The 18650-nt window shown below is 43.0% G+C and overlaps 1 protein-coding gene across 1 annotated transcript in view; it reads left to right on the forward strand.

Annotated features, from left to right (window-relative positions):
- SNTB1 (syntrophin beta 1) overlaps positions 1 to 18650 on the forward strand; it is a 263297-nt gene that overhangs the window by 168731 nt on the left and 75916 nt on the right. The gene's annotated exons all lie outside the window — the stretch shown is intronic.

Consider the following 18650-nt stretch of genomic DNA (forward strand, 5'->3'; position numbering starts at 1 on the left):
CCTCGGTCAGGCCTTTTAAAAATATCTCCAGTACCTTTTTTAACCCTCGTCCCTTTTTAAAACACCCCCCGCCCAGTTCCGTCCCTCTTCAAATCTCCCCCATTGCCTAGTGGTCCAGCGGTGCATCGGCCGACAGGCAAGAGCTCTCCGCCCACCTGCCTGGGCCAGCGCTGCCCTCTGAATGAACTAAAGACACCATTCAGAGGGCAGCGCTGGCCCAAGCAGGCAGGCGGAGAGCTCGCGCCTGCCAGCCGACGCTGAAAACACCATTCAGAAGGTGGCGCTGACACCACTGGACCACCAGGCAATGGGAGAGGCTTAAGGAGGTGCGGAACAGAATGGGAAGAGGCGGCGCGGGCCCAGGCAGGTGGGCGGAGGGCTCGCGTCTGCTGGCTGATGAACTATTGGACCACCAGGAAATGGGGGTGATTTGAAGAGGGATGGGACTGGGCAGGGGGTGTTTTAAAAAGGGACGAGGGTTAAAAAAAGGTACTGGGGTGTTTTTAAAAGGCCCAACCCGGGGGGAGGGGTGTTAAAAATTTATATCTTCGCTGCATAAGACGCATCAACATTTCCACTCACTTTTGGGTGGGAAAAAAGTGCGTCTTATGGAGCGAAAAATACGGTACTTAACTTCAAATTATACAAGGTGCCCACAAAAACACTCCTTAATTTTAAATGGTTACAAAATCAAAACTTATTGGTATATGTTTATAAATAAGATGACATCAAATATAAGTACCAAAAAGTACATTTATCAAGATCTTACACAATTGCTTGCACTTTCACCCTTATAAGCTGCAATTGGTGCAGAAGTTACAACCTTCAGACAATGGAATGCGACAAAATGACAAGGTGTTCCTCAAGTGGCCCCCGATATCACCAGACATTACTGTTTGTGTCTTTTTCCTTTGGGGGGTACGTGAAAGACAGTGTACGTACCTCCACTACCCACAACTATGGGTGATCTGCAGGAACGCATCACTGAAGCTATAAATGCAATCACGCCAGATATGCTTCAGAGAGGCTGGTGCAAGCTCGATTATCGCATCGATGTTTGCCGAGTAACAGGTGGGGCGCACATCGAGTGTATGGTAATCAACAGATACCATATGAAACTTTATGAGTCGATGAGACTGTAGCTTCAAAGGTGAAAGAATAGTCCAATCGATTTTGGGTTTGTAACCATTTAAAATCAAGGAGTGGTTTTGTGGGCTCCCTGTACAAGTCTGACAAAAAAGTTGTGAAATAGAGAATGACACGGTGACAAAATTCATCACTGTTCCCGTCCCCGCGGATAACCACGGGAAATAATCCCATGTCATTTTTTAGTGTCTATTTCAGCCTCAGTCCTTCTACACCAGCATTTTTCAAAGCAAAGCTTGAGGGTCAGTGGTTGTGGCCATTCATACTCTGATTCTTATGTGAGCCAAGGATAATGAAGCCATTGTGACATCACTGATGTGATTGGCTCTTAAGCACTTTTGGAATGAGGCATTATGACATCACAATATCTGCTCTGGATACCAGAGACTGTCATTCTGTAGTGTCTGTTTCAACCTCGGTCCTTCTACACCAGCATTCTTCAAAGTAAAGCTTGCGGGTCAGTGGTTGTGGCCATTCATACTCTGATTCTTCCCTCTCTCCTTAAAGAATGACATGAAGATTGTTTACCGCGGTTATCCGTGGGGACGGGAACGGTGATGAATTTTGTCACCGTGTCATTCTCTATTGTGAAGTACAGTGTTTCATTCAGAGCATTCATAATTACTCCTGATTCGCTATACTTCCTTGCCCACTGTAGCTTGACACCAGGGTTAAGAAAAGCCACTGATGACATGAATTCCAACATCAAGAATTTGATTTAACCAGTTACAGCAGTTGGGTAGAAAAAGAGCAAATGAGAGGAAAAGAGACAGCAATCAAAAAGATCAAGTGCAAGAATGTACTTGCCAATTCAGATTCCTTTTTCTGATGTTAAAAATAGGACAAATTTATGTTGAGCAGCAAAGGGCTCGTCGGACCCTTATTTGCTGCATTGTGAAGAACAGCTGTGCACAGTGGAGCAAATAATCTTCCATTATAACAGCTGCTCACAGCCAGAGAGCTGGCAGAATTCGTAAGAGGGTGAGGACAGAGCCCAATTCTTCTCAGAGATCAATGGAAGGTTTTGTCCTTCAGCATGGTGGCTTTCGAGAGGTTGCTTGAATTTCTTCTAGATTTCATCTTGCGGGGTCAAATTTACGTCGCGATAAAATAAAAAGGCAAGGACTCGTTTTCTATTTACAAAAGTTTTTTTGATTTCAAATATTTTTATTGATTTTCATAAAACAAAAGAATCATGAAATAACAAAGATAGCAAATACACGTGCTAACATGTCAGAAAGGATCGAACCAGAATACCATAAAACAGGCAAATATAATGTAACAAGAGAACTCCTATAGGAGGTATCACAAGATCCTAACAAGATGTATACAGAAAAAGTTGATATCATTACATACGTTTATTCTACACTGCCACGAACTACGTTGATTGGGTCAGTTATAAATCAAATAAATAAGTTATTTCCACCAGTACAGCATAAAATTGCTTTCCATTTGCATCTTTTGGGTGGTAAAATTCTCACTCAATAAAAATCTACTCTGAGAGAGACTGGTTTTATGTACCAATATAGGGCTCCTTTTACAAAGCCGTGTTAGGCTTTTTTTTTTTTTTATCGCCGGCAGCAGTGGTATTAGTTCTGACGCTCATAGAATCCCTATGAGTGTCGGAGCTAATACCACTGAAGCAAGTGATAAAAAAAAAGCCTAACGCTGCTTCATAAAAGGTGGGGGGAGGGGGGATAATGTCCATCTTACACCTAATACCATTTAACAAGATTCATAGAGTAGACAAAACAGAGATACAAAATTCCTGGGATTCCACCATTAAGATATGTTATTTTACTGATAACTTGAGTTATTAGTAACTAAGGGAGTCCTTTATTAAGGTGCACTAACCGATGTAGAATGCGCTAAATGCTAAGGCATCCATTATATTCTATGGGCATCTTAGCATTTAGTGTGCGCTAAGTCAGTTAGCACGCCTTAATAAAAGGACCACTAGGTCTCACTGCATAACATAAAATACAATACAATACATAACATAACATAAAATACAATACAAATTCAAATTCAAATTTTATTTGTATACCATTAATACCTCGAGAAGTTCATAACGGTTTATATAAGAAAAATAAGAACAATATCAAAGAATTAAGAATTAAAATAACAGAACAAATTACAACACGTTCAAAAACATATTCCCTAAACAAGTGTGTTTTCAAAGATTTCTTAAAACTCGTATCATTTCTTATTAAACCAATTTGATCTGGTAAAGTTCTCCATAGTTTGGTTGCCTGGTAGACCCATTTCTGAGTGAACACTCTGAAATATTTTATCCCTCATACCTTTGGAAATTGAAAAAAAAGATTGTTGTCTCAAACCATAAGATTTGATTTCCGAATAATATAATAATGGGGGCAACCTATGGTGAAATAGTACAAGATAATGGTAAAATAACACATCTAAAAGGTAGAGCACATTGATTGCTATGGGGCTCATAATTAAAAAAAAAAAAAAAAAAAAAAAAGTCTAAAAAGTGGCCTAAATAGGTACTTGGACGATCAAAAAGCCTGATCGTCTAAGTACCCATAACCAAAGCTGGTTTTAGACGTATCTAAAACCAGCTTAGGCCTTTCCCCTGCCTTTAAACGCATTGAGCGAAAAGAGGCATTTTTAAAGGAGGGAAAAGGGCGGCAGGTGGGCCGACCTAGACATAAGCGTACAGCAGGTATAACCAAAAGTTTAGGCAGGTTGCCTAGTCAGCACTTATACGTTTCGACTTAGACCAAGTCAAAAGTGCCGAAAAAGAGACTGCTGAGCTGATCGCTGCAGCTCAGCGGCCCCAGCAACCTGCCTACCGCCTACTGCAACTATTGCCGTAGGAGAGATGGCTCATCTGGAGTATTGCATTCAATTCTGGTCTCCTTATCTCAAGAAACATATAGTGGTGCAAGAAAAGGTTCAAAGAAGAGCGACCAAGATGGTAAAGGGGATGGAGCTCCTCTCGTATGAGGAAAGGCTAAAAAGGTTAGGGCTCTTCAGCTTGGAAAAGAGATATGACTGAAGTCTACAAAATCCTGAGTGAAGTAGAATGGATACAAGTGGATCGATTTTTACTCCATCAAAAATTACAAAGATTAGGGGACACTCGATGAAGTTACAGGGAAATACTTTTAAAACTAATAAATGGAAATTTTTTTTCACTCAGAGAATAGTTAAGTTCTGGAACACATTGCCAGAGGATGTGGTAAGAGTGGATAGCATAGCTGGTTTTAAGAAAGGTTTGGATAAGTTCCTGGAGGAAACGTCCATAGTCTGTTATTGCGAAAGACATGGGGGAAGCCACTGCTTACCCTGGATTGGTACCATGGAATGTTGCTACTCCTTGGGTTTTAGAGATCTGGTTTGGCTACTGGGCTTGATGGACCATTGGTCTGACCCAGTAAGGCTATTCTTATGTTCTTATATATCTAATAGAAAATTGTTTCTTAGCTCTTCCATATATCATATAAACAGGCAAAATAAACTTAAATACTTTATTCACCTTTATCCTCAACCACTACTAATTCTGAGCTACATTCTTATCTTGAAGAAATAACTCCAAATGAGAAGGATCCATAAAAATATATTTATTATTTCCAAATGAAACCGGGGGGGGGGGGGGGGGGGGGGGAGGGGAGAGGACATTTCTTTTTGCCTCCCTCCTGCTACCAGATGCTCCCCCTGAGCCCCATCCCTCACGTACCTTTTCTGTTGGACGCAGGAGGGAAGCACGATCCCTCCACCTTCATGGCCCGCCAATCCAAAATGGCAGGCCTTCCCTCCTCGGTGCATCATGTGATGAACAGGGAGGGGCCTTAGACATCTGAGTCAGCCTTGGGCTCCTCCCCGTGCTTCACATGAGGCAAGGGGGGGGAGTCGCTTTGGCAGGAGGGAGTGGGCATCCCTCCTGCTATTACATCTCACGCGAGGGGGCATTCCTCCTGCCTTTTTCGCTTCTGCGAGGGGGGAGATCGGTTCAAGATGCTGGTTTATCGGGAAGGACTGGCTTCAGCGGGGGGAGTGCTTTCTTCTTTTCTTTTTTTTTTCCCCAGATATTGTGCATGTGTAACATGCACAGCATCTGTGCCTGTTAAAAAAAAAAAAAGGTTAGACTGGTCTTTTTCTGGATCTCCAAAAGCGATCACTTTTTTTAGTGTATCAGGAAGCCATGTTAGAGCATCAGTCGCTCTACTAGTTTACATGGCATTTCAATATTAATGAGCTTATTTGCATGGTCAGATCGGGGAATGAGCGATCGTGCAAAAAACCACGTAGTGAGACGTTTTCTGCATCGGGTCGGCAAATACGATCTTCACTAAAGCTATTAAGGTTTAGCTACGATCGCTGGGGCCTAAGGGCTCCTTTTACTAAACGTCAATAGAGGTTTTTAGCGTGAGCTGAGCAGCTAAATGCTCCGAAGCTCACAGAATTCCTATGAACATCGGAGCATTTAACTTGCCAGCCCGCACTAAAAACCTCTAGCACTGCATCTCTCCTCAGGTTAAAGTTTGTGCATCTATTTCAGTATTCCAGCACAATTATTTCACAGACATTGGAAAATCTCGCTTCTCCCCCCCCTCCCCCCCCATACAGTACCAGTGCTAAGAAGTTCTTTTTTACATAGAGGGTGGTGGACGCATGGAATGCTCTTCCGGAGGTTGTAGTAGGCGAGAGCACAGTAAAGGGGTTTAAGGAAGGTTTGGATAGGTACCTAAAGGATAAAGGAATTGAGGGGTACAGATAGCAGCAGAGGTAGGTTATAGAAGTAGAGGTAGGTAGATTATAAAGGTCAAGAATTCACTTCACAGGTCAAGGACCTGGTGGGCCGCCGCGGGAGCGGGCCGCTGGGCGAGATGGACCTCTGGTCTGACCCAGTGGAGGCAACTTCTTATGTTCTTATGTTCTTTATTTATTCATTTCTTAATTGGCAACAGAGAACATTCCATTGTCCAAGTAATCACAAAGATATAAAATTTCACAGAATTTAACAGTGATAAATCCAAGAAATAAAATTCTAGAAAAATAAAATACATCCACCAGCAAAGTACATTTCTCCCTCCATATTCGCTGTGATAGGGGATTAACAGACCTGTGAATACAGAAAAACTGCAAATAACTTTTTCATATGTTATTCGCTGTTTTCTATTAAAAACCATCGTGAATATGGTAAAACCACGAATAACATGGTGGGAGACCTGGCCTGTTCCTGAAGGAGAGGCAAAACACGGTGAAGAAAGTGCTGGGAATCAGCGATTTTCTCTGTAAATGCTTGGAATCAGCGATTTCTCTATGCAAGCTGATGTAATTTGGGGGGAGGAGCCAGCTAGCTTAAACCGTGAATAATCGAAACCGCGAATACAGAGGGAGAAGTGTACACATAACATACACATTCACAGTATCTCTGGAAACATGAACTGTCACTAAGCAGAAAGCCTTTTGACATCTGCATTTTGGGGGTAAAAAAGAAAAGCAAGGGAAATTAATCTTCAATTTACTATGCCCATTCGTGTTGATACATTGTGATCCAATTCTGCAAAATGGTTATCGCTGCAAGACGTCCATGTCTAACCCATCCTCGAGACTGCCCAAAGCCCGCCCATTGCACGCCTCCACCACACCCATCTCGTGCTCTGGACGCACAGAGGCTGGAACATCTTGCTAGACATACAGAAAGACGGTTTCGATTTTTGACATTTGGACGTCCTGGCGATTAGGTGTCCAGGTACCCATTTAGGATGTTTTGTGGACATCTATGGTTTTTTTTTTTCATTACGAGCCTGAGAGTGTAACGAGAGAAAGATATTTTGGGACACTCCTGAAGTGCTTGCAGCAGAGAAGTCTGGCAAGACATATATTTTACCCCCTCGACTTAGGTGAAAGAACCTATGTTATATGCGCAGCATGTGTTTCTGGAACTGAGCTATTTATGTTCTATTATGCCCCCTCCCCCTCTTTTTACATTGGCAAAATAAAATATGCAGAGCGGTATTATATTGATTTTCAAGGGTTTTCTAAATCAGGTCAATGCACAGTTAGCCAAGGATTGTATTGTGTAAATAGAACATAGGTAAAAGAACCTATGTTATATGTGTAATATGTGTTTCTAGAACTGAGCTATTTATGCTCTATTATGCCCAGAACGAGGCTCGGTAGAACTGAGTGGGCCTGTGGGCGGGGCTGTGGGTCCGGATTTTACAATAGTAAAATCTGGTAACCCTATGCTCAGATGATACAAAGAATGCAAGTATATTAGAGTTCGACTGCATTATCAAATCTACAGGTTTCCAGCAGTGACAAACTAAATATTCCGCTAGTTGAATGATATGTTATTATGGTAGGAGAATAAGGTATAACTAATACACTGAGGGAGAAAAAGTTACATATGCATAATTAATCAGTGCTTAGGCTCGACAGTCATAAACCAAAAATGATTTTTTAAAAATACCAGCGAGAACTGAAGAATGTGTTCAGTGATATTAATTTAGCTCCTGCTGGTCTAGTGGCAGGCTGCTGTATGTATGCTAAATTAAAATAGGTCGAGGTAATTACCACTGCGGTCCTGTTTACCTCTGCTTTATAATAAAAGTGTTGTGTGCCAGCGGTGGGCGTTAATGTCAGCCCCCAAAAGGAAGAGAGCATTAATTTGCAATATGGTAAATGTTTCTGTACAATTAATCCCATCTTCCTGGACAGTGATTCCTTTATACAGCTGGCCTGCTCAGCATTGTGTAAGAAACCTTTTACAAAGGTGCGCTAGCGTTTTTAACGCATGCAACCGGATTAGCGTACGCTATAGCACCGAAAATCTACACCTGCTCAAAAGGAGGCGGTAGCGGCTAGCACGTTAAGGCCCTAGTGCGGCTTTGTAAAAGGAGCTCCAAGTGTGGAATCAGGGGCATTGCCAGATACACAATTATTAAGTAGGCACAAAATGGGTGGGCACAACTCCAAACCTGCCCCCCCCCCAAAAAAAAAAAAGAAAGGTAATCTAGGGATCACTTAACTCCACTCCTCTGATCCACCCAGTACCTTTAAATCCTTTAAGTCTTCACCTGCATATATTCATTCTCTATGCTTGTGCCTGTTCCAAGCCTTTACTCTGATGCAATTTCCTGGTACCACGAACAGGAAGTTACATCAGAGGGAAGACTTGGGCTGGTGCAAGCAGGGGGGAATGTGTTGCTACTCGCTGCTGACAAAGAACTAAAGCAGTGATTCTTAACTTTTTTTTAGTCACTGACCCATTTAAGAATCTGATGAAAGCTATGGACCCCCTTCCTCAGAAATATTCACATAAACATAACTTTGCATGCAATGAATATAATGTACTTTACTTATTGAGATTTGATTGTCTCATACCTATATGACATACACAAAGTATTATTAAACTTTAAAGTAAACAATAAAAAAACACTCCTTTTTATGCAAAAAGTAATGGCCACTTATTAAAATTATGAAATAAAATCCTCTTGTGCAAATTAAAACAGATCTAGTGCTACTACATCTACTCTCTCGTGATCGGCAAGAAAAATCAACAGTATTGAGCTGTATAGTGAATATAAATGTTAAAGTTTATCTGACCCTCACGGACCCCCTGAAACCCATCCATGGACTGTAAGGATTTGCAGGGGTGATGCTGCAGCAGACAAGCCTCCAATGATGTACGGTGGCGGCCTTACAATCCGCCAGGTCCCGGATTCAAAACCCTCATAGAAGGTTCAGTAGGAAGTGAAATTAATGACAAGGACAACCAAGAATTTAGCTGCATTAATGTGTGTCTGGATAGGTGAGTGATTGTTTGTGAGAAGACAGGGGGATGAGCCAGAGTCCAGAGGAAAGAGAGAAGGGGGTGGTCCAGGCTTCAGAGAGAAAAAGTAAACCAGGGTCCAGAGAGAGAAGATTTTAACCCCTTATATTTATAAGTTTGAGACTTGTTCTAAAAATAAAATCTATTGATGTTAAGTACCTCTATTTTTTGTAAACTGTTTGAAACAATGGTGAATAAGGTGTGTGGGACAGAGGGACTGGAGACTGGAGCTGCTGTTAATTTCCAGTATTCCCTCTGATTTCTGTGCCAGACCATGCAGCTGGGGTTCCTGTTCATCTTAAGCCCCAGACATTATCACATCTTAACACTTCTTCAGAAGCTCAGGGCCATAGCAAAGTCTTTTGTTATTTTTAAGCACTGCTAATTTAGATGTAATTTAGGCATTCTGAGGTTGATGGTCCATTTGTACTGACATCACCCAAGATCAGATATGAATGATATAATCTCCCATAGGCCTTTGCTGACATTGGTTAAGCCACCAGAAAATGCTGACAGCTGGCAAAGTAAGGCTGGGCTGACAGGGTCCACGGACCCCAGGTTAAGAACCCCTGAACTAAAGGATTTAAAGGAACTGAGTGGATCAGAAAGAGTGGCGTTAAGTGATCCCACCACAATATCATTGCCCAAGAAGAGTTGGACCGCTTGCCCCACCAGAGTCTTCTCCGGCCTCTGCAATGGCAGTCAAATGACACATTACCAATCTGTTGATCAATCACTTCTATTAGGAGGCTGGCCAATGCCCCTGGATCGGGCATCCGTTGTAGTGAGTCCCCCAGCCACGGGCATACTCCTTGATAACGCTTGTGGGTGGAACCACCAGCTCATACTGGCCTGGACCTCCAAAGTCCATGGCAGAGACATCTACAGGGAGTCCAGCTGAGGTGACCACTTCAACAGTAATGCACTCTGGAGAGACCGCATGTGGGCCTTCGACCAAGGGACCACTTCTGTCATGGCTGCTATGAACCTAAAGATCTCAGCTTTTGGAACTGATTCTTTCCCAAGCAATCATATTCACTAATTTTGAAAGGTTATCAGGCATTTCCTACACATCAGGATGTTATTGTTGGTATGTTTTCTATATGTATGCATGCGATTTTTAGGTCTTTTCTGTTTTTTTTATGGGTGATTCTTATTTCCCGTTCTTTTGTCGGTATTTTTTTAATTATGTAAAACTGCAGAGAACTGTTGTAAGATTCAGTGGGATATCAACTCTTAATAAATATAAACATGTATACTTTGGAGGAAAGCGGGAGAGGGGTTAGAGATGTTTAAATGGTGATGGGACAATCGTGCGCCAGACACCAGCGCGCCGACAATCAAGTGCTGACAATTTGGTGCAAGACACAAGCGCGCTGTGGGAAAACTTAGTTTTAAAGAGCTCCGACGGGAAGGTATGGGGGGGAAACCCCCCCCCACTTTACTGCATACTGTTCGCGCTGCCGTTCGCTGCCGTTGGGGGGGGCAACACCCCCACATTATAGAGAAAATGGAACTTTTCCCGAAAAAAATCAGAAAAAGTTCCGTTTTCTCTATAATGGAGGGTTCCAACCCCCCAAACCGCCCCCCCCCCAACAGCAGCGCGAACACTATGCAGTAAAGTGGGGTGGTTCCCCACTCACACCCCGCTTCGGAGCTCTTTAAAACTAAGTTTTCCCACGGCGCACTGGTGTCTTGCGCTGAATTGTCTGCCCTCCATTGTCGGCGCGCTGGTGTCTCGTGCGCGACTGACTATGAACCGTTTAAATACCTTCATGGTATAAGTGCACATGAGGTGGATCTCTTTCAATTGAAAGGAAACTCTGGAATAAGGGGGGGGCAAAGGATGAAAGGGAATAGATTCAGAAGCAATCTCAAACACTTTTTCATGGAAAGGGTGGTGAATGCATGGACTGGCCTCCTGGTGGAGGTGGTGGAGGCAAAAAGTAGAAAGGTCCTATCCTGATGGATATTTGTTCTGGCAATTCACCTCCAGGCCTGACTTACTTCTGGAGCAGGGTTACTAGATTTTACGCTAGTAAAATTCGGATCCCCTAGACCCACCCCCCAGGCCCGTCCAGTTCCACCCATCCCTGCCCGTTATGCCCCAGTTCTGCCCTCACCTCCACCCACAACCCCAACCCCGCTGCCTGTTCGTTGGGCAGAAAAGCATCGCATTGCATCCACGCATGCACAGATGCCCCTCCCGACTTTGTCCCGACCCCTGGACATGTCCTCAAAAGGAGGACATGTCCGGTGAAATCTGGTAACCCTACTAACTAATCTCCTCCCCTTTCGCACAAGCTCTCCCTCTCTTGAATAACACATTAGTCAACTCCTAGAACCTTTCCTTCCAAAAATATTCTGATTTCTAAATAAGCATCTACCTCACTATCCAACAAACTTCTTACGTCATTGTTAGGTAATTTCTCTTCTGTAACCCGTATATACTGATATTCTCCACAGTATCCTGTTATCACTTGATTCTCTGCTATGTAATTCTTTCGGAAAAATCCAGATATCTTATAATTGAATCCTCTACCACACCATGTAAAGTACATGAATCATTGTTATGTAATTCTCTAGGTAATCTTTGTTACATAATTCTCTCGGTAATGTCCAGATCTCTTATAATTTGTAATCCGCCTAGAACTGCAAGGCACAGGCGGAATAGAAATCACTAATGTAATGTAATGTAATATTCTGGAGAGGCTTTTTAATGTACAGTGAATCTGGTAGCACTATAGAAATGATAAGTAGTAGTAGTAGCCTAGGCCTGTCTTTCCAAGGCCCACACAGTGGTCACTCTTCTTTAAGCTTGGGGTGGGCCTGGAAGGTAGCGGTTGTAGCAGCAGACCTCAAAGTAGGTAAGGAAGAAGGGGGAGATGCTGGATGTGGTGTGGGAGTAGGGAAGGGAATGGACAACTGGGAGGGGGGGAAGGATGAGGAGAAGCAAAGAAGTTGGCCACCTTGGAGAAGGGGATATTGAGGGGAAGGAGAGATGCTGGCCACCTTTGTGCATAGGGAGGGAAGGGGGAAATGCTAAACTGCTAAGGGTAGGGCTTTGTCTAGGGTGTCTTTGGTCACCTTGGGTGAAACAAAATTGTGTGGAAAATGAAATTCTTCATGGCAGGTCCAGAGCTGTGTAAATATTAAACTGGAGAATTAAAGATTAATCTTGGAGCTATGGGATTCCAGGATCTGGTGGGAATATCTGGGTTTTGAGATTGTGGGCATGTGGTTTGGCGGCAGAGTGGGGCTCGATGCATTTTGTCATATAACGTTGCTTCTATGGAATGTTTATGTTTTCCTAATTTTCTGCCCTGCACTAATCGGCTTTGTTCCCGGCAGAGCAGCATATAAGCAATAATTAAGATGAAACTGGCCCGGAGCTTCCAGCCCAACCCTCTACAAAGTATGCTCAATTGCTTGATAGTCTATGATTTATTTGGCAATTGTGAAATAACTCGATCTGATTTAATATGACAGAGATAGAGTGCTAAGGAAGTAATAAGCTGAGCCTGAGCAGAGCCGGAGGACACTGTGGTTAGTATTCAGTCACAGCCTGTTTTATGTCACATCGAAAAACAATCTCAACTCCCTGGATAAAGACCTCAAATGTGCGATCATGCTACCCCTTCCATCTTTAGTAATGTTTACTTGTGAGGCTGACAGCAGCTGGCAAATGACAGGCAGGACCTCATCTAACTACCTTATTTTGCTCAGCAGACTAGTCAGCAACTAGCTTTACCCCTGCAAATGTTTTTGCCGTTTTATTTCCTCACATTTTCTGCAACAGATATTTGCCTGACTGTTTATTTACCCTCGTGCTTTGACTAATAAGGGGTGGGGGGAGAAGGGGGTGGACTGCCCCGTGTGCCATCTCGGTGGGGGGCACTGCCGCCTCACCGCCCTCCATGCTACGCTCAGGCCCTTCCTTCCCTGCCCCCCTAATCTCTTTAAAATCTTCGCTCACGTGAGCAACTGCTCTAGCCTGCTGCTTGGGCAGGCCTGGTTCCCTCTGAAATCACTTCCGGGTCACCGGGCCAGGAAGTGACATCAGAGGGAAAGTCAATGCTGGTGGGTGTAGCAGGCTGGAGAAGCAGCTCATGTTGGTGAAGATTTTAAAGAGGGGGTGGTAAAGGAGGGCGTGAGTGTGACATGGGGTACAGAAAGGGGGGGCAGAGAGGAGGGTGCAGGGGGCACCACTGCCCCAGACGCCTCCTACCCTCACTACACCACTAATCACAGGCACTGTTATGGACACCAGGATGGCACCACAATATGCTAACATTGTCATGGCAGAACTGGAAGAGACATTTCTGAATAATCCGCTATTATAAAACCCTTACCGCGCATGTGCACTTCAAACTCCATGATACCGTGCATCCGTGGTACCGTGCTCCCACATGCTCAGTAGGACCCTGAGGTGGTTTCTCTATCGGCACAGCTGCCAGGCGCACAGATAGGGACTAGCGGCGTTTTCCCAGCCTGAGGCCGGACCAGCAGCGCAAGCAGCCGCGGTTTCATCAAGCAGCCGTCGGGGCATCTGCTAGGCTGGCCCACTTCAATGCGAGGCAGGTCACCCTAGCAAAAGCCCCAAGGCTGCCCGGGCTAGCGGATGCTGGACAGGGGGAGCAGGTAAGGTAGAAGGGGTACTACTGGACAGGGAGGAAGAGGGCTACTGCCTGACAGGGGGAGCAGGTAAGGGGTGCTGCTGGACAGGGGGGATGTAAAAGGAATGGAGAAGGGCTACTGCTGAACAGGTGGAGCAGGGAAGGGGTGCTGCTGGATAGGGGGGAGATAAAAGTAAGGGAGAAGGGCTGCTAGCACCCGTTAATGTAATGGGCTAAAAAACTAGTAATAATAATAATAATTTTATTCTTATATACCACCAGACCATGATAGTTCAAGGTGGTTTACAGCAAGAGAAACTGAACAGTCAGCGAGATATACAAATCATAAGAAGTACATGATAAACAAATAAGCTTAAACAGTAAAAACTTAGGTTACAAATCTATCAAATAATTGCGCCTTTACTCATTTTCTGAAAGAATAATAACATGAAACATTTTTATGATTTGGTTTGAGGGAGAAGAGTCTCTCAAACAGTTTTATAATTCTTTTAATATATACCATCCTATAATCAAATTAAAAATGGATTACTCCTCAGAGAAAGTCAACTTTCTAGACACCACTATTTCCATAAACAATGGATATATACAAGTTTCCAAGTTTTATTAAAACTAGCTGATGCCCCGGCGTTGCACGGGTATTTAATTATAGCAATAACACTGTAAATGGATTTAAATAAAGATACTTTATAGTGGTGAATGAAATAATTTTGTTACAGCTTTATAAAAAGTAAAATATTCAAACTATAATGTGAAATATTTGACAAAATGAATACAATGCAACTAATGCAAAACGTGATTAAACAACATTTTTAGTTTCACCTCCAGGAGCAAGAACATATACATTCTTGGGTGAACCCACCCTTCCCACGTGTGCAGGTGGGCCGCGAGACCCCCAGAACATATCACCCCAGGTAGTGAGGGATCTGCATACCAAGTTTCGTTCAAATCGGTCCCACAGCTTCTTACATTTTTTCCATTGACTTGAATGGGTGAAATCTGATTTTCTGTTTGTAGCTCCGCCCACGTGTGCAGGTGGGCCGCGAGACCCCCAGAATATATCACCCCAGGTAGTGAGGGATCTGCATACCAAGTTTCGTTCAAATCGGTCACAAAGCTTTGTACATTTTTTCCAATGACTTCAATGGGTGAAATCTGATTTTCTGTTTGTAGCTCCGCCCACGTGTGCAGGTGGGCCGCGAGACCCCCAGAACATATCACCCCAGGTAGTGAGGGATCTATCTGCATACCAAATTTCGTTCAAATCGGTCCCACAGCTTCTTACATTTTTTCCATTGACTTGAATGGGTGAAATCTGATTTTCTGTTTGTAGCTCCGCCCACGTGTGCAGGTGGGTCGCGAGACCCCCAGAACATATCACTCCCGGTAGTGAGGGATCTGCATACCAATTTTCGTTCAAATCGGTCCCACAGCGTTTTACATTTTTTCCATTGACATGAATGGGTGAAATCCGATTTTCTGTTTGTAGCTCCGCCCACGTGTGCAGGAGGGCCGCGAGACCCCCAGAACATATCACCCCAGGTAGTGAGGGATCTGCATACCAAGTTTTGTTCAAATCGGTCAAGCCGTTTTTGAATTACTGTGAGAATGGCAGCTTTTTACATTTTTCCATTGACATGAATGGGTGAAATCTGATTTTCTGTTTGTAGCTCCGCCCACGTGTGCAGGTGGCCCGCGAGACCCCCAGAACATATCACCCCAGGTAGTGAGGGATCTGCATACCAAGTTTCGTTCAAATCGGTCAAGCCGTTTTTGAATTGCTGTGAGAATGGCAGCTTTTTACATTTTTTCCATTGACATGAATGGGTGAAATCTGATTTTATGTTTGTAGCTCCGCCCACGTGTGCAGGTGGGCCGCGAGACCCCCAGAACTTATCACACCAGGTAGTGAGGGATCTGCATACCAAGTTTCGTTCAAATCGGTCAAGCCGTTTTTGAATTACAGTGAGAATGGCAGCTTTTTACATTTTTTCCATTGACATGAATGGGTGAAATCTGATTTTATGTTTGTAGCTCCGCCCACGTGTGCAGGTGGGCCGCGAGACCCCCAGAACATATGACCCCAGGTAGTGAGGGATCTGCATACCAAGTTTCGTTCAAATCGGTCAAGCCGTTTTTGCGTGATCGCGGCACATACATACACACATCCGATTTTATATATATAGATTTGATAAAACACTTATAATTTCTAAGCGATTTAAAATAAATGATGCATACAAAGAAGACATATAGGGTTCCTTTTACAAAGCTGCATTAGGGTTGTAACACGCGGAATAGCGCGCGCTGGACCTTAATGCCAGCATTGCGCTGGCATTAGTTTGAGCCACGCAGTGCGCGGTAATATCTTGCGGGTGCTAAAAATGCTAGCGCACCTTAATAAAAGGAGCCCATAGACAATACTTATATTAATAATAACTTACAAGAAACACAAGGAAAAAAAGGGGAGAACTACAATTTTTAAAAGCAAAGAGACATTCAAGGTAGGGAAGGGTTTTAGCCTTATAAGGCTAGTTTCTGATATTTTGGAGAGTCTTTCGATCTATCTATCACTGTTAATGGATAATATCAGTTTAGGATTTCAACCATTTCAGAACCTAATTATACTTTTTGGTGGGTGGATGTGTGCACTACATACAGATACGAACGAATTAACGCAGAGTGTAGGGGATTTAGTGAGGTACGCAATAAAATTTGGAGCCCATTGATTAAATTTGTAAAAACATAGTAATGTATTTTCATCATATCTTTCCTTTGGTTTATTTAATTTTACACATCCGGGGGTTGGGGGGTTGGAGGGAGAAGAGTAAATATTGATAATGATATTTGGGTAACTTTATTCTTAATTTGTATTATATATTAGGTTATATTGTGCTATTATTATATGCAAGACAATGGAATTATTGAATGATATTTATGTTACCTGTACAGATATTAGTGTAATGTATGTAATACCTACTGTTCTTTCATTTGCATGACACTGTTTTTGATTAAAAATCAATAAAGAATTTTAAAAAAAAGAACCTAATTCTGAAAAGCATCATTAAATAGAAAAGTTTTAAGAATAATTTTAAATTTAGCCAACTGTTTTTCTTCTCTTAAAAAAGATGGAAGACAATTCCAAATTTGTGGGGCTGTTATAGAGAAAATCTCCGCTCTTCTTGTATTTATGATTTTCAAAGACGGAATTGTTAAAAGATTTTGTTCTGCCGATCTAAGTGTTCTCGATGGAGCGTAAGGCAGCAGCAGTCCGTCAAGAAAAATAGGTTGTTGTGATTGGCGGATTTTAAATGTCAGAAGCGCTAGTTTGAAAGTTATCCTATGCGGAATTGGCAGCCAGTGGGCATTTTTTAAGAGGGGGGGGTGTAACGTGATCAAACTTTTTTATACAGAAAACCTATAGACCAATGCAGCTTTCTCCACAATTCCAGCTTCCATCCCTCACACACAAATAAACCCTTTAATTTTAATTTTTAATTTTTATTTATTCACTTTTTTCTATACTGTTCTCCCAGGGGAGCTCAGAACGGTTTACCTGAATTTATTCAGGTACTGAAGCATTTTTCCCTGTCTGACCCGGCGGGCTCACAATCTACCTAATGTACCTGGGGCAATGGAGGGGATTAAGTGACTTAGCCAGGGTCACAAGGAGCAGCACAGGGTTTGATCCCACAACCTCAGGGTGCTGAGGCTGTAGCTTTAACCACTGCACCACTCTAGAAATCAAAATGTAGTCAAAGTGAGCCAAGTATAGGAGGACAATCAAGCCATTGTGACATCACTGCTGAGGTTGGCTCTTAGGCAGTGATGGAATGAGGCATTATGATGTCACAATACCAGCTCTGGTTATCAGAGGATGAAACTTTTCACACTATTTATTTACTCAATTTTCTATAATGTTCTCCCAGGGAAGCTCAGAATGGTTTACATGAATTTATTCAGGTACTCAAGCATTTTTCCCTGTCTGTCCCGGCGGGCTCACAATCTACCTAATGTACCTGGGGCAATGGAGGGATTAAGTGGCTTGCCCAGGGTCACAAGGAACAGCATGGGTTTGAACCCACAACCTCAGGGTGCTGAGGCTGTAGCTTTAACCACTGCGCTACATAGCCAAGCTACACGATACCACTGTATCTGTTCTGACCCAAAAGACAGAGCTAAACACCGGAGAGGGGGGAGGGATATATCTTTAATGCGATTCCTTGATGTGATTATGGGGAGGGGAGGGGTTATACTGTTACATTGATCTTGATTGAATTTAAGTGCTTATTTGTTGTTACTGATATGACTATTGTGTTGCACTTTATGTTAGCAATGAAAAATCAATAAAGATTTATTTTTTTTAAAAAAAGAGAGAGCTAAACACCTCAAAACCCTGACAATCTTTTAAATAAAAATGACACAACTCCAAAATCATCTCCGAGAATATTGCCTCCTTCCTTGAAATACCCAGAAAAAAAAACCCATTGCGGTACAAAGGCAAGAAGACCACAGAGAGAATCCTCCTGATAGTGACATACAGCTTGAATGAATGCCCTTTTATTCATTGACGTTCCATTCGTTTTCATGATTTAATTTTGTTTATGCTTCAAAACAACAAAAGATACAGAAGATCAGATGTACCAGTTTGTGGTTTAATAAGCGTCCAAATAGCTTAAAAAATAATAATCTTAGAAAACATAGAAACATAGAAATAGACGGCAGATAAGGGCCCACGGCCCATCTAGTCTGCCCACCTTAATGTCCCTCCCCTACCTTTGCCCTGTGAATAGATCCCATGTGCTGATCCCATTTGGCCTTAAAATCAGGCACGCTGCTGGCCTCAATCACCTGTAGTGGAAGACTATTCCAGCGATCAACCACTCTTTCAGTGAAAAAGAATTTCCTGGTGTCACCTCGTAGTTTCCCGCCCCTGATTTTCCATGGATGCCCTCTTGTTGTCGTGGGACCCTTGAAAAAGAAGATATCTTCCTCCGCCTCGATGCGGCCCGTGAGATACTTGAACGTCTCGATCATGTCCCCCCTCTCTCTGCGCTCCTCGAGCG

The sequence above is a fragment of the Geotrypetes seraphini genome, chromosome 2, assembly GCF_902459505.1.
Source record: "Geotrypetes seraphini chromosome 2, aGeoSer1.1, whole genome shotgun sequence".
NCBI classification, from domain to species: domain Eukaryota; kingdom Metazoa; phylum Chordata; class Amphibia; order Gymnophiona; family Dermophiidae; genus Geotrypetes; species Geotrypetes seraphini.